Raw genomic sequence first — 14082 nt, 5'->3', positions numbered from 1 at the left:
AAGAGTCTAATCTCAAAAAGTTTAAATTCTATTAAGATCATTGACACATTCATAGATAAACATAAATTTACACAAAATAATTTCTGAGGAGTGAATTATAAATATAGGAATGGTGAACAACCTATGCAGTCATAGAGGTGGGAGGGAAATTATTCTACAGAGAATAGCAAGAAGGTCAGTTTGGGATGTCTAGTATATAAAGGAGAGTGATGTGCAAAAAGCTTGGAAAAGTAAATTGAACCACCTCACACACATTAGATTGTCTAACGTGACAAAAAAGAAAAATGACCATGCAAACCCTTTGACCAAGCAATACCATTACTAGGTCTATATCCCAAAGAGATAAAAAACAAAAAAGAAAAGAATCTATATGTCCAAAAGTATTTATAGCAGCTCTCTTTGGTGGCAAAGAGTTAGAAATTGAGCAGATGCCCATCAATTAGGGAATGGCTGAACAATTTGTGGTATATGATTGTAATGGAATACTACTGTGCTATAAGAAACGACGCACAGGATGCTCTTGGACTTACATGGAAAGACTTACATGAAATAATACACAGTGAAGTGAGCAGACCCAGAAGAATATTGTACACAGCAACAGCAATACTGGACGATGATCAACTGTAAATGACTTAGCTATTCTCAGCAATACACGATCCAAGACAATTTCAAAAGGACTCATGAAATGCGGTCCACCACCAGAGAAAGAACTGCTAGAGTCTGAATGCATTTCGAAACATTCTATTTTTCACTTCATTTTTTTCATGATTTTTTCCCCTTTAGGTCTATGTCTTCTTTCACAACATGACTAATATGATAACATGTTTTTCATAATTGAACATGTATAACCTATGTCAAATTTTTTACCTCTCAGAGAGGGGAGGAGATGAAGGAGAAAGGGAGAAAATTTGGAACTCAAAAAGTTTTTTTAAATGAATGTTAAAAATTGTCTTTACACATAATTGTAGAAAAATATTATTTAAAAAGTCTGCATACTTTCTCTACATTTGAGAGCCTTAGAGAGTATCCCAATTCATTCTAGTTGGTCTGATCATGCATGTATCTCTTATGGTAGCTGCTGTGGTTCTGAAATATGCAAGTTGAAGGAGGTTTTATTCTGGAGTAGAACCCAGAGCATGAATGGTGGGGTCCGAGTAAAGGTGCAGTCCCTTTATTAGGGAAGCAAAATTAAGGTATCTCTAGTAGTTGGTACCTTATTGGTTGTTTAAGTAAATTTTTTCAATAAAATTCCCTTGAAAATGGTCCTTGTCTTCTCAGCAAATTATTTTCATTTAATAAGAAAACTCTCAAGTTTTTGTGGATCAGTTCTTAAACATGGTCTGCATCTTATGCAGATTCTGTTATCTTTCTCAAATAAATATATTCTCTCTCTTAATAATACTTGTCTTTCTATGTCATAACATTAGATATACTGGGCTGAACGTTTTTAGGTTAGTCTTGGCTTCTTATAGAACCAAGTTTTAGGTTTTCTTCAGTCCATATTCAAAAGTAGTTTGTTGTGGGGGAAAATATTTTTGAATTCATAGGATTAAATGCTTGAAAGCACCTTAGAAAATATCTGGTCCAATTCTTTTATTTTACTGACAAAGAGACTAAGGCCCAGAGAGTTCAAATGTCTAGCCCAAACTCAAACAGGCAATAAGCCCAAATTTGATTCCACATCCAATGATCAACCCACAACAATGTACTCCTTTAGTTGAGTCAACGTTATTGTTGAACAAATTATCCCAAGTACATGGGAAATAAACGTAACAGAAATACTTGGAAATTGATTGGAAAAGCAGATAAGCAGAGTAAGAAATGTACGCAGGTTTATGTTTCTCAATATCTTCAACTTTCTTTTCCCTTTACCCTTGAAAAGACATTCAGCCTATCATGCAAGTCATTCTTTCCATGTTGTTGGTGGCTGACCACTGGTCACTGCTTGGTCACTGCTTTGTAGCTTATGGCTGTTTCCTGAGTCAGATGTGGTAAAAGACAAGCCAGGACAGATCCCAGAGGGCTGCAGTGACTAGGGAGAAGTCCTAAGAATCAGCAGGATTAAACTAGTCATTTCAGTTATAAGGCATACCAGAATTAACATGGAGAGACTAGGCTAGTGACTACCTCAAAATCTCGACCCTGATCCCAACCTTCAGTTGGTTCCCCTCACTGTTGCCTCCAATTGTTTACAAGGATTCTGCATTTCTTCTTGGAGGTCTGGGGATGGGTTGGTGGGGCAAGGGAACAGAGCGGTAGGACCAATACCTAGTCATATCAGATGGGGAAGAAGAAGGAAAAGCGGACAGAAAAGTTGGGGGAGAACACCAGTACAAACTTGCTTTGCTATGTGCCCCAGAAGTCCAATAAGCAATGCTATGGGTAGCCTGGGATAGGAGAAGAGTTAGTGAGGAGGAAAATAGAAGGCATACCCCTAGTAGTAGTGTATATATTAATGTGCCCAATTAGCAATGATGTGGTGGTGTCCTCGTGAACAGGTATGTCAGTTATGCTAACTTGCTCTCCTATCTGTGTGGATGGGGATACTCCTTCCCTCAGTTGTGACTTTCTGTCAACCTGGAATCCTCCCCTCTGTGAATGATTTTCCTTTCAAATCAAACCTGGGGGGAAATGGTGAAAGCCTTGTCTTTGTATAAACCAAGCCAGTAGGATCATCCCAGGAACTGCTTCTCAAATCATTGCCTAAAGAGATCCCGGTAAACGTAATCTTTCTCTACCCTGGGAAGCCGAAAAAAAAAAATCAATAATTCTCTTTTTTCAGCTCTGAGCTCTTAGCCAGTGGATTGCTGAGGTTGAAGGGGGGAAACCACGGCTTCAACCTCTCTTTTTTTCCCTCTCCTAGAACTGAGTCCCCCAATTAGTTTCTTGCATCTATATTTCCAGTAAGTACATCTAGATTAACTTTAATCAATTGTGTTTAAGACATACAGTAAACAGAAGATTAAATAAACTTTTGAGAAATAGAGATAAGTTTCTTATCCCAAGGAAGAGATCAAAGTATAATCTCTGAAGAAGGAAAGGGGAAAGAGAATGAAAGACCAGTCTCAGGACCAAAGTAGTCCTGACCAGTTCTATCAATATAGCACCATATTTCTCATAAATGATTAGATCACTCCTTATGAGCTCATTGTTAACAAAACTACCATAGCTGCTCTGCACCACTTACACTCTGAATCTTTCTGCTCCCTCTATTCTACTGGCTACTCTCAGTTTTCTCTCCTTCCAATCCATATAGGATTCCATGCACTCTTACCAATTCCCTTCTCATAATCCCATAGGATGGGAAGGATTTAGCTTGTCAATCAAAGCCAGGCCCCATTCAGTCACATACAAGGTTATGTCAAAACACTCCAGGAAGTCAAGAAGAGAACTCTGAGAACGTTTCTGCTTGGGAGGTGGGCATTAATTCTCAATGTCCTGATCTCCATGGCAACACCATGGCTACGATCATTTTACAAATGGGAAAAATGAGTCTGAGAGGCTTAGTGACTTACCTAAGGCCACCTAGCTGCTAAGTGAAGGAGCTTACATTTGAATTTGTATTCTGAATACACTGCTAAAAAGTGAAGTGAGTGGAGTGTGGGACTTCAGATCTGGAAGAGCTAAGTTCAAATCTTGCCTCAGACATTTATTAGCTGACTTATATGCCTTTAGTTTCATCTTCTATAAAAATGTGTATGTAATAATGGCACCTACTTCCCAGGGTTATTGTGAGTATCAAATAAGATAATATTTGTAAAGTGTTTTGCAAACCTTAAAAATGTCAAATAAATGCTAGGTGTTATTATTATGAATACCAGTTCTATGAGCTTATCTTTACATTGTACTGACTCCAACATAACTCTAAGAGAGAAAGTATTCTCAATTCTAGGCCCCTGAGGCTCTAGTCTATAACTCTATTTCTCTATTTCTGGAAGGAAATATTATTTTATTAGCAATTTTTAATATTTCATAGATTCCTTGGTTATATGTCTCTCTGAGGAAAAAATTAGCTTATGCTATCACTTAAAAGAGTAGCACCCTAACAACATCTCAGAATAAATGAGCCAAAACCCAGCCTCCTTGGCACTTATTACCAAGAGTTGGAGTATGAATCACAAGCCTCTGGCTCTACTCCAGCATAGATTAATGTAGTCTGTGTTCTAAAGTGTTCTTTAGAACAATATTTTTCAAACTGTTCTAATATCACTTCTACTATCTGTTCAAATGTAGAAAAGGGAAAATATATGTACACATGTACATATTAACATATATACATACACATGTATATGTGTGTATGTATGTGTACATATATATATATATACATATATACGTAATGGAAGGAACTCTAAACTGAATAGGAATCACAAGATCTGGGTTCTAGTTCTAGCTCTGTCATTTATTAAATTAGTGACTGACCATGTACAAATAATTTAAATACTTTAAAGGTCAATTTTCTAAACTGTAAAGTAAGGATAATAATTCTTATTTTGACTACCTTTTAACATTGGTATAATAAGTTTGTACACACAAGTAAGCAATTCAAAAAGTGTAATGTCTATACAAATGTAAGATATTATTACTAAAGAGAGATCTGTAGTTCTATTTAAGGCCCCCAAAATAACTGCATGCCCACTTTTAAAAGATAATGCCTTTATTTGCTATGCAGAGTTAATTCTTTGACCTCTTTTGAAATATCTTAATATTTATTACAAACAAGCTTCTTTTGTTTGTTTATTCTTAGAATAAAGCTACTTTTTTTTTTAAAGTACTCCTTGGAGTTGCCTTTATCTTTATATGGCTTACTTATGCAGATAATAGCACCACCATTCTCTTCAAAATTTAAAAAAATTACAGCTTTGTTGCATTTCATCCTGTGCATAAAAGGGTAAGTGCAAAAATCTAGGGAAATAACTTCAGTTTTTTCCAACCACCATCTTAAAAGTGGTTAATAGCTTATCTAAAACTTGCCAGAGCTAAACAAAGCATGCAGTCAGCAGATCCTTCAGACACTGACCTTTGAACTTTAGCTAGACCTTGCACTGAGTCAGCTCAGTAACAGGAAGGCAGAACGACATACTTTGAACCAGGGGTTCTAAGGCTGGAGTCAGGTTATGAGAGTGACAGCTGCATTTGCAGCATGAACTTTGTACCTAGACACAGGACTATTTAATCTCTATAACAGCTCTCTTTGTTTCATTACTTATTAACAATTCCTCTTTGTGTAAAGTTCTTTGTTAATGAAGCTTTAAAACCGGGTCCCTTCCCTCCTTTTTCCCTCCCCTTTACTAGACTCATTTGGAATATTCTTAGCAGTGCTTTAGGAAGTCATGGGATCATTGGATTTTGAATTAGAAGGGAATTTACAGAGCAGAGGATGTTAGATTTAGAGGTACCTGGGATCTTAGGGGTCATCTAACTGCTCCAGGGTGAATTTGTGCTAGGTGGAGGCAACCTTTGACCCCTGATACCATTAAATGGCATTTGAGGTAAGTGTTCCTCTGTGACACTTTAGCGTGTCTTCATTTCAGCTTCCTTTTCCCATCATCTTCTCACTCTGATTCTTTTTCCTCTTCCCCTTACTATCCCCCTCTCTCTTCTTTTTAAAAATTATGTCTTAGATCTGTCAGTGCTGCTCAAGACCAGTCATGCTGACACATGGCATATGCTTCATTTCCCAATAAGTACATGAATACATTTGTAAGACCTTCTTGGTGGATGATGAACAGAGGAGTACTTTGAGTTATTTTTAAGTATCCCTAAAATAAACACATTAGCACAAAGGCATAAAGTTTACCTTCAGCAAGCTGAGTAACTGATCTTCAACATGTTATATGGCTTAGCCATTTAAAGAAAGGATTTGGATTCTAGGAAAAGAGAGTGGAGTTATTGTGGTATTAACCTTAAGTCTTACAAAAATAAACATGTTAACATCACATGGAAAATCATCAGAGACTTACAAGGGTCTGAAAACACAATATTTACTTATAACTCGAACTCTTATTAATCAGATTAAGTAGCCTTTGTATTCTGGGTCTTAGTATTGTCTGGTGAGGAAATCCTTTTTAAAAATTTGACTTGACTTCAGAACTCAGAATTTAAGCTTGCACCAATCTGATAATTTATCTCTTTTGTGAATACTTCAGATTAGTACAGACCTTCCCTTTTCCTCCTTGATAATATTTAAAGACAAGGTTTTGGTGCTTGTCTCCCAGTTAGCAGAGTAACAACACTGTCAGGGAGAGTGCAAATCTATTGACCCCCAGGGTGCCACTCCTCAAAGAATCCAGGCCTGCTTGTCAATCAGTTCTAGCACTGAGCCAGCAAATCCATTTATGAAGAAACCAGTTGTCACAAACTATTTACAAAGTCAAAATAGAGGTTCACACAAACTTTTCTTACCTTTCCTCCCAACTTTGTCTCTTCTTTCCCTTTCATTTTCTCCCATTATAATATCCTCCTACTCTTTTCTCTCTACTCCATTATCTTAGTTAAGTATATACCTTCCCCCCCCAACATTTATTTATTTTATTTTTAATTTATGGAATAAAACAAGCATTTCCATAATGGCATAATTTTAAAAAAAAAGATGATTGCACATGAAACTGAAAATCTATTATGTATAACTTCTTATTCCTTATAAATATCTAATAAAGTAATCATGTAATTTTTTTCTTTTTTTCCTTTTTTATCTTCCCTCCCCCCCACCCTAGAGATGGCTACCATTAAACACAAATAGGTATATACATAAGTAAAATTATTCTATGCATACTTCTATATACTTTTCAAAGGCATCTACCTACCTTCCCAGCTCTCTTAACTAATATGCACAACAATCCCCCAAACTAAATTTTGCTCCTGAAAGGATATTTCTCCTCTAAAAACTGAGGTGCATCATGGAAAGGAAAATTCTAAGAGGTATAAATACAATGTTAAATTCCTATGGTCAAACATATAGAGTTGTAGTTTACCATAATGATCTAAAATAGTATGGCTAACTGATAATGAAGGAGTAGGTATATTTTCTCAAAGGAATTAGTCTGCAGCAAAGTCTCCTCCATCCAACTTCTTGTTTCTGTCTGGGTAGGATTTTATTGGTGCAGTAACTAAAAAGTATGTCATGCACTATAGAGAGGAACTTTAAGCAGCTACTTATCTCATAACTTGTCTACTAGGTCAAAACTCCGCCTCAGTCATTCTGTACTCCAGTCCCAATAGAATTGCTTCTTTAGGAAGGGATGGGAAAATATTACCATTTAAAATGACAATTTTCAAACCTTAGCATTACACGACTCTTCTCTCCTCCGTCCCCCTCCACCTGTACATTTTAATGTCCCTGCAAGTCATCACTTCATGCTCATCTCACATTTTCCACACAACACTGAAGAAAAGGAGATGGAGAAACAGCGTACAAAAACAATAATTTCAGTGTTGTTGTGCCAAAAAGTTCCATGGTGCTATCATCAATTTTATCAGAGTTCCATAGTTTGGATCATCATATATTTCCCTCAAATCAATCTTATCCTCTACCTTCTACACTCCATTTCTAGTTATTTAGTGCTATTGGAAAGGTATTAGCATTGTAATTGTGTAAATCCTAGTTCAGCCCTTTGAAATTGGCTTTCTGCCATATATTTGCAATATCCCTGGATAAAGATTGCACCTGTTTGGGATTTACTCAATTTGAAGAATCATGGCGTTCTAATAGGCCGTGGAATGACCTTCACCCTGGAAGCAATGCATCAGCGTCATTGTGCACTATTTGGCAGGCACTGTGAAGACAGCCCAATCTCAAGTCATGTCCCTGAGTTGTCTGTCCAACACAATCCAGACAGAATGTTGTGACTCAAGCCTTGATTACCTCCTGCCCAACCATCTTTTGATTCCAGAGTCTGTTCCCCGCTTCAGATAAATGTTTTAAACAGACAGTAAGCAAGTTCTTATTGTAGCTAGTTTATATATTTTTAAAAGTAGGCCAATTTTTGTTACAGAATGATAAAAAGAAATCCGGAAGCTGAGATAAATATGAGGCTTATTAAATTGTCATCTACATCATGACACAGTAGAAAGAGTAATGGATTTGGAGTCAGAGGACAAAGGTTCCGATCTGACTTTGCTACTTATTATGCCTGTGCTCTTGGTCAGGTGAGTTCATTTCTTTAGACTTTGGGAATTGCACCAGATGACCTCAAAGGTCCCTTCCAGCTCTAAATCTAAAGTCTGACGATATAGATAGGGATTGGACCTGCGACATCCCAGGTATATAATCCTGGGTGAGGAAATTCCCTCTATCAATGCAGGTCAGCTACTTCTCTGCAAATTCTAGTCTTAGAAAGCTGGCTAGAGCAGAAGTCTCCAACATACTGCTGCTGGCCGTAGGTGGCCTACAATACTCTTGCATGCCTGAACTAGGTTAAAATGTAATTGAGACATATTGAATGAATTAAATAAAAATATTATAAAACATAGATAATACTGTATTTTAAAATTAAGTCAACATATGGATTTCAGGGATCCTAGCATACTGTTTAGTGGGCCCCATTTCTATTTGAGTTTGGTACCATAGGTCTATAGTACAGGCAGGTTAAGTGATTTACCCAGAATCACACAACCAGTATGTGTCAGAGGGGAGATTTGTACCCAAATCTTCCTGGTTTCAAGTCCATTATGAAAAGCTGCTCTTCTATAATAATAAAATTTAAAAGACACTACCAAGATACTACAATGTCAAGTAGTATATGTTTTTAAGTATTTAATGAAAGACTTAAAACTCTCCCTCATTTCAGCCCCTCCCCTGCCTATTGAGAAGGCAAGAAATACAATATCCATTATATATATGAAGTCATGCAAAACATATTTCCACATTAGCCATATTCCGGAGGGCAGGATGGGGGGAGAGAGAAGCAAGAAAAAGCAAAATGAAAAAAATACTTCAGTCTTCACTCAGAGTTCATTAGTTCTCTCTCTGGAGGTAGATACATTTTTCATCATGAGTTCTTTGGAATTGTTGTGAATCATTGTACTGATCAGAGTAGCTAAGTTTTTTGCAGTTAATTATTATCACAATATTGCTGTTGGGCAGGGTAGAGTACCAGACCTGAACTCAAGAAAACTCATTTTCCTGAGTTCAAATTCTGCCTCAAAAACTTACTAGCTGTGTGACTCTGGGCAAGTCACTTAACCTGTTTGCCTCAGTTTCTTCTTCTGTAAAATGAACTGGAAAAAGATATAGTAAACCACTCCAGTATCTTTGCTAAAAAAAAAAGTAATCATGAAGAGTCAGACACCACTGAAAATGATGACAACAGTAGCAGCAATTGTTACCACGTAAAATGTTCTTCTAGTTCTGCTCACTTCATTCGCATCAGCTCATATAAGTTTTTCCAGGTTTTTCTGAAACCATCTTGCTCATCATTTCTTACAACACAATAATATTCCATCACAATCATACGCCATAATTTGTTCAGTCATTCCCCAGTTGATGGACATCCCCTCAAGTTATAATTCTTTGCCATTACAAAGAGAGCTGCTATAAATATTTTAGAACATATATGTCCTTTTCCTTTTTTCCCTGTTCATCTTTGGAAATAGGCCTAGTAGTGGTATTCCTGGGTCACGGGATATATAGACAGTTTAATAACTCTTTGGGCATAATTTCAGATTATTCTACAAATGGTTGTCAGTTCACAATTCTACCAACAATGAATTAGTGTCCCAATTTTTCCACATCCTCTCCAACATTTGTCACTTTCCCCTTCAATCATTTAAGCCAATCTGATAGGTATAAAATGATATCTCAAGGTTGTTTTAATTTGCATTTTTCTAATCAATAATGATTTAGAGCATTTTTTCACATGTGTTTTCTTCTTGATAAAATGAATTGATTGGACTAAATGATCTTTCAGGCCAGTTATTGTTAGAACATTATGAGTTTTTAAAAAGATAAAAAGGAAGGAATTTTAAAAAAAAACTGCAGAAGTATATTGTAGGCCAGCAGTAAAAGTGAGAAAGGAGAGGTAATTTAGCTCCAGCTTAACTATCCAGCCTAACTTTCCACTGTTCTCCAACAAACATCCGGTGTTCTGAAGTATATGATGCTTATTCCTTCCTTTACGCCTTTCCTTAAATTCTTCCCTAAGTCTGTAATACTTTCTCCTCTCCATTCCTTCTGTAACAATTCTATGGTTCCATCAAAGCCCAACTCCTATCATTTCTCTACTTGTCTTCCTTCAGCATTCCAGTCTACTTTGATTACCCCCTTTGCTACGTCCTAACACATTTACCTTCTATGATGCATTTTAGAACTTCAGTACATAATATTTTATATTCTTCTTATCAATTCTTGCTCTAGATTATTTTTAATTGAAAGTAGAAGTCACATCTTACACTTTATCCCTGCAGCTCTGGGCACAGAGTAACTACTCAATAAAATTTATTGGTGAATTTGCTTCTGTATCTTATCACTTACCTAGAGAAACTGTAACCTCCTTGAGGACATGATCTATGCCTTACTTCTTTTGTTATTTTCCCATCAACAAGCAAAGTTCTAAATATTTCTCTCATAGTTGTTTGGTAGACACTTTTGAATTGAGCTATCAAAGGAATGTGTCCTTAGCACCTAAGATTTCTGGAATCTGTAATGTTTTCTTACATCAACTACAGTGTTTAGCACCCCATAAGCTCTTCATGTTAAATAATGCAAAGCTATAGATATAGATACTTTACTGAATATCATTTTCATAATCTACTAGCTCTGGATGGCTCCTTTGCTTTCTGTTTTTAAAAGCTTGATTTGTACCATCAGACTATACAAAAATCTCTCGACCTGAAATTAAATATATATGTATATGTAGCTGAAATACCTTTTGGTTTTCCTTTTAACACATAAAGTTTTTAAGACCTTGCAAATTTATGCAAGATATATATATTTTTTCTTTTTAATTGTCTCAGGAGTGAATAGAGGCAGTAAAATACCTCTGGAAGATGGACTGGGCAGTACCCCCAATAAAATAATATATGATAAATGTTTTTGTTTAAATATATTTGTTTGCACAGTACTTGCAAGATTAAGAGTTAAAGTGGGCAAAGTACAAATTAAAATGTAAAGGTGGTGAATGAATTAAACAACTTACAAGAAGGCTGAGAAAACTTTTATTTTTGCTATGGACATCTGGAGAAAAGTTAGGTAGCTTAAAGTCATGCATTCAGATTGGGTCTAGCCCACCTGCAAAAAATTAGAAAATCCTGCTTTCTAATCTTTATATGTAACCATTCAAGTCTGGGACACACCCAAGCTCTCCCTTTCTGAATCACCCAAACCAGCTTATATAACTAGCAAGGGCAGTAAGAAAATCCTTTGTTCCTTTTTCATGCTAATCAGTTTTTCTCACAATTTCATGCATTTATTTCAGAAATTACTTGAAAGCATTATTTTTAGGAGTGAGTTAGAAAATACTGCTGGTAGTTAAGTAATTTACAAAACTGGAGTTGTAGTACCTAGTTTCAATTTACTTCCCCACTAAAGTATAACCAAACACCTATTAATCCATAAAGGTATTTTCTTTCTCTCATAGTGTTTTTAATTCCCTTCAGGAATTCAAATAGAAATGTAACTCTCTAACCATATCCTTTGCTGTAGGTTGTTCAAATCTTTCTGCAAAAATTTCTCAAAAAATTCTGAAATCTAGAGACAGTTATTTAATTTGAGCTAAAATGTTGTACTGTACCACAACCTTATGAAGTTAATATGAATTTTAAAAGGTCAATCATATATTGTGTAGATTTTATTTGAAAATATTGAAACTATTCATATTCAAATAAAAACAAAAAAGAAACTTTTAGTAAATATTAGATAGAAACCACAATGGAAATAAGAAAATTCCTAGTGGAGATAAACCTTCATCATGACATAATGTTCATTGTGTCTGGAGTTAGCTTAGGCATGGTACAGCTAAACAAGAACCTATAGTGGGTATTTTCTGCCCTATTCACCCCATTACAAAAGTTGTTTAAGGCCAATAAGTCCAATTAAGAAACTTACAAAGGCAGTCTAAGCAGAACTAAGAAATAAGAGCATGTAAAATTAATTTTAGGAGTAAAGTCAATAACTGATGGAGTTACAATAGCAACGTATAAGCAGTAGTTTCATCCAAGTTTATGAAATAATTGAAGATACAAATAGACTTGCAAATTCAACAGTGCAATTCAACAAACATTAAGCACTCACTGTATATAAGTTCCATTTCTACATCTCCATATTCTCTCAGTTCAGGCTTCCTGTTTTTAGCTCTGCTTTACTTTCTTCACAGTGGTAGTTAACCATTTCTATGGTATATTGTCTTCTATCCTTGACTTTCTTACCTCTGATCACACCACCAGTCCTGCCCTGCTGTCTAAAGCCTGCCAACCATATGCCTTCTCCTCTTCTACTCTTATGTCAACGATTGCCACTGCAGGAAACCATATAACATACTACAAAGTTATGTTATCTAATCTCAACTGGACTGATGGGATGGGGGGAATGCTTATTTAGGAAATGAAAATCCGTATCTAAGGCACCTCTGAAAATTGACATGTTTACTAAGGGACAGACCCAAATTTTCGAAAAGGTAAACAACAATACACAATAGCAAATTATTATGGTAATCTTGTTTTGACATATGTAAAGATTTAAGTTCTAGGGATAAGAATTCATTATTTGGTTGGGAAAGCTAGAAAGCTATTTGGCAGAAATTAGACATATATCAACATCTTGTACCATTTACCAAGATAAGGTCAAAATAGATACATGAACTAGATATAAAGTGATCTATCACAAGAAAATTAGAAGAACATGGAACATATCACCTATCAGACTTATGGATAGTATGACAATTTATGAATAGACAAGAGATAGAGAGCATTGTGAGGTATAAAATGGATAATTTTGATTACATTAAATTCAAAAGGTTGTGTGCAAATAAAACCATTGTAGCCAAGATTAGAAGGAGGACAGAAGATTGAGGGGGAAATTTATAGACGGTTTCTCAGATAAAGGTCTTATATCTCAATTTCATAAATTTATAAGAATATGAGTCATACAGGGAGAAGGAGCACAGGAGAAAAGGAAGGGACTCACCTGAGCTGTCTCCCAATCCACTCCAAACACCTTTAAATAATGCCTCAAAACAAATTCTAAAGCAGCAGAACCCACAAAAGGATGGAGTGAAACAATTCTCCAGCCTAAGACAACTTAGAAGGTCAGTAGGAAAAGTGTGTTACACGAGGATGCAAGTGGATCATAGTCCTGTGCAGGCAACTGAATCAGTGGCAGCAGTGGCAGTTTTTGGACCTCTCAACCTATAGACAGTAAAAGGTCAGACAACTGGTCAGATGGAGATTACAGGGGTCCCCTTGCTGGCACCAGGGGCAGAACTCTATTGTATTGCTCACACTTGGATCTGGGTCATAGTCCAGGGTCTCATCCTAGGTCAAAGAGAAGCACTAGAACACCAGAGCTTTCAGTGCAGAGAAGCAGAGACCCTGGTCACAGTACCAGGGCAGAAAAGAGTGCTTGTGGTTTCTCACAAACCAGTGCACCATACAGGAGAGTAGTAAACACACCTCCTCCTAGATCATACAACTTTGAACAAATTGAAAACTTACAGGTCCCCAGAATTACCTCCAAAACAGCTACAAAATATCCTGAATCCCCTCCACTTAGGGGAGTCAAGAAATAGGCTGGAAAATGAGCAAACAGCAGAAAAAGATCCTGACTATAGAAAGTTATTATGGTGACAGAAAAGATCAAACCACAAACTCAGAGGAAGAAGTCAAAACTCCTACTTCCAAAGCCTCAAAGAAAAATATGCATTGGTTCCAGGTCACGGAAGAGCTCAAAAAGGATTTTAAAAAATCAAGTAAGAGAGGTAGAAAAAAATTAGGAAGAGAAATGAGAGTGATGCAAGAAAATCATGAAAAAAAAAGTCTTAGTAAAGGAAGCACACACAAAAAATACTGAAGAAAACAACAGCTTGAAAAACAGAATAGGCAAAATACAAAAATCCAGTGAAGAAGAGAACTCCATGAAAAGCAAATTTGGCT

Source organism: Vombatus ursinus, unplaced genomic scaffold (assembly GCF_900497805.2).
Source record: "Vombatus ursinus unplaced genomic scaffold, bare-nosed wombat genome assembly UNPS02014924.1, whole genome shotgun sequence".
NCBI classification, from domain to species: Eukaryota; Metazoa; Chordata; class Mammalia; order Diprotodontia; family Vombatidae; genus Vombatus; species Vombatus ursinus.
Note: the sequence above shows the minus strand (reverse complement) of the source record.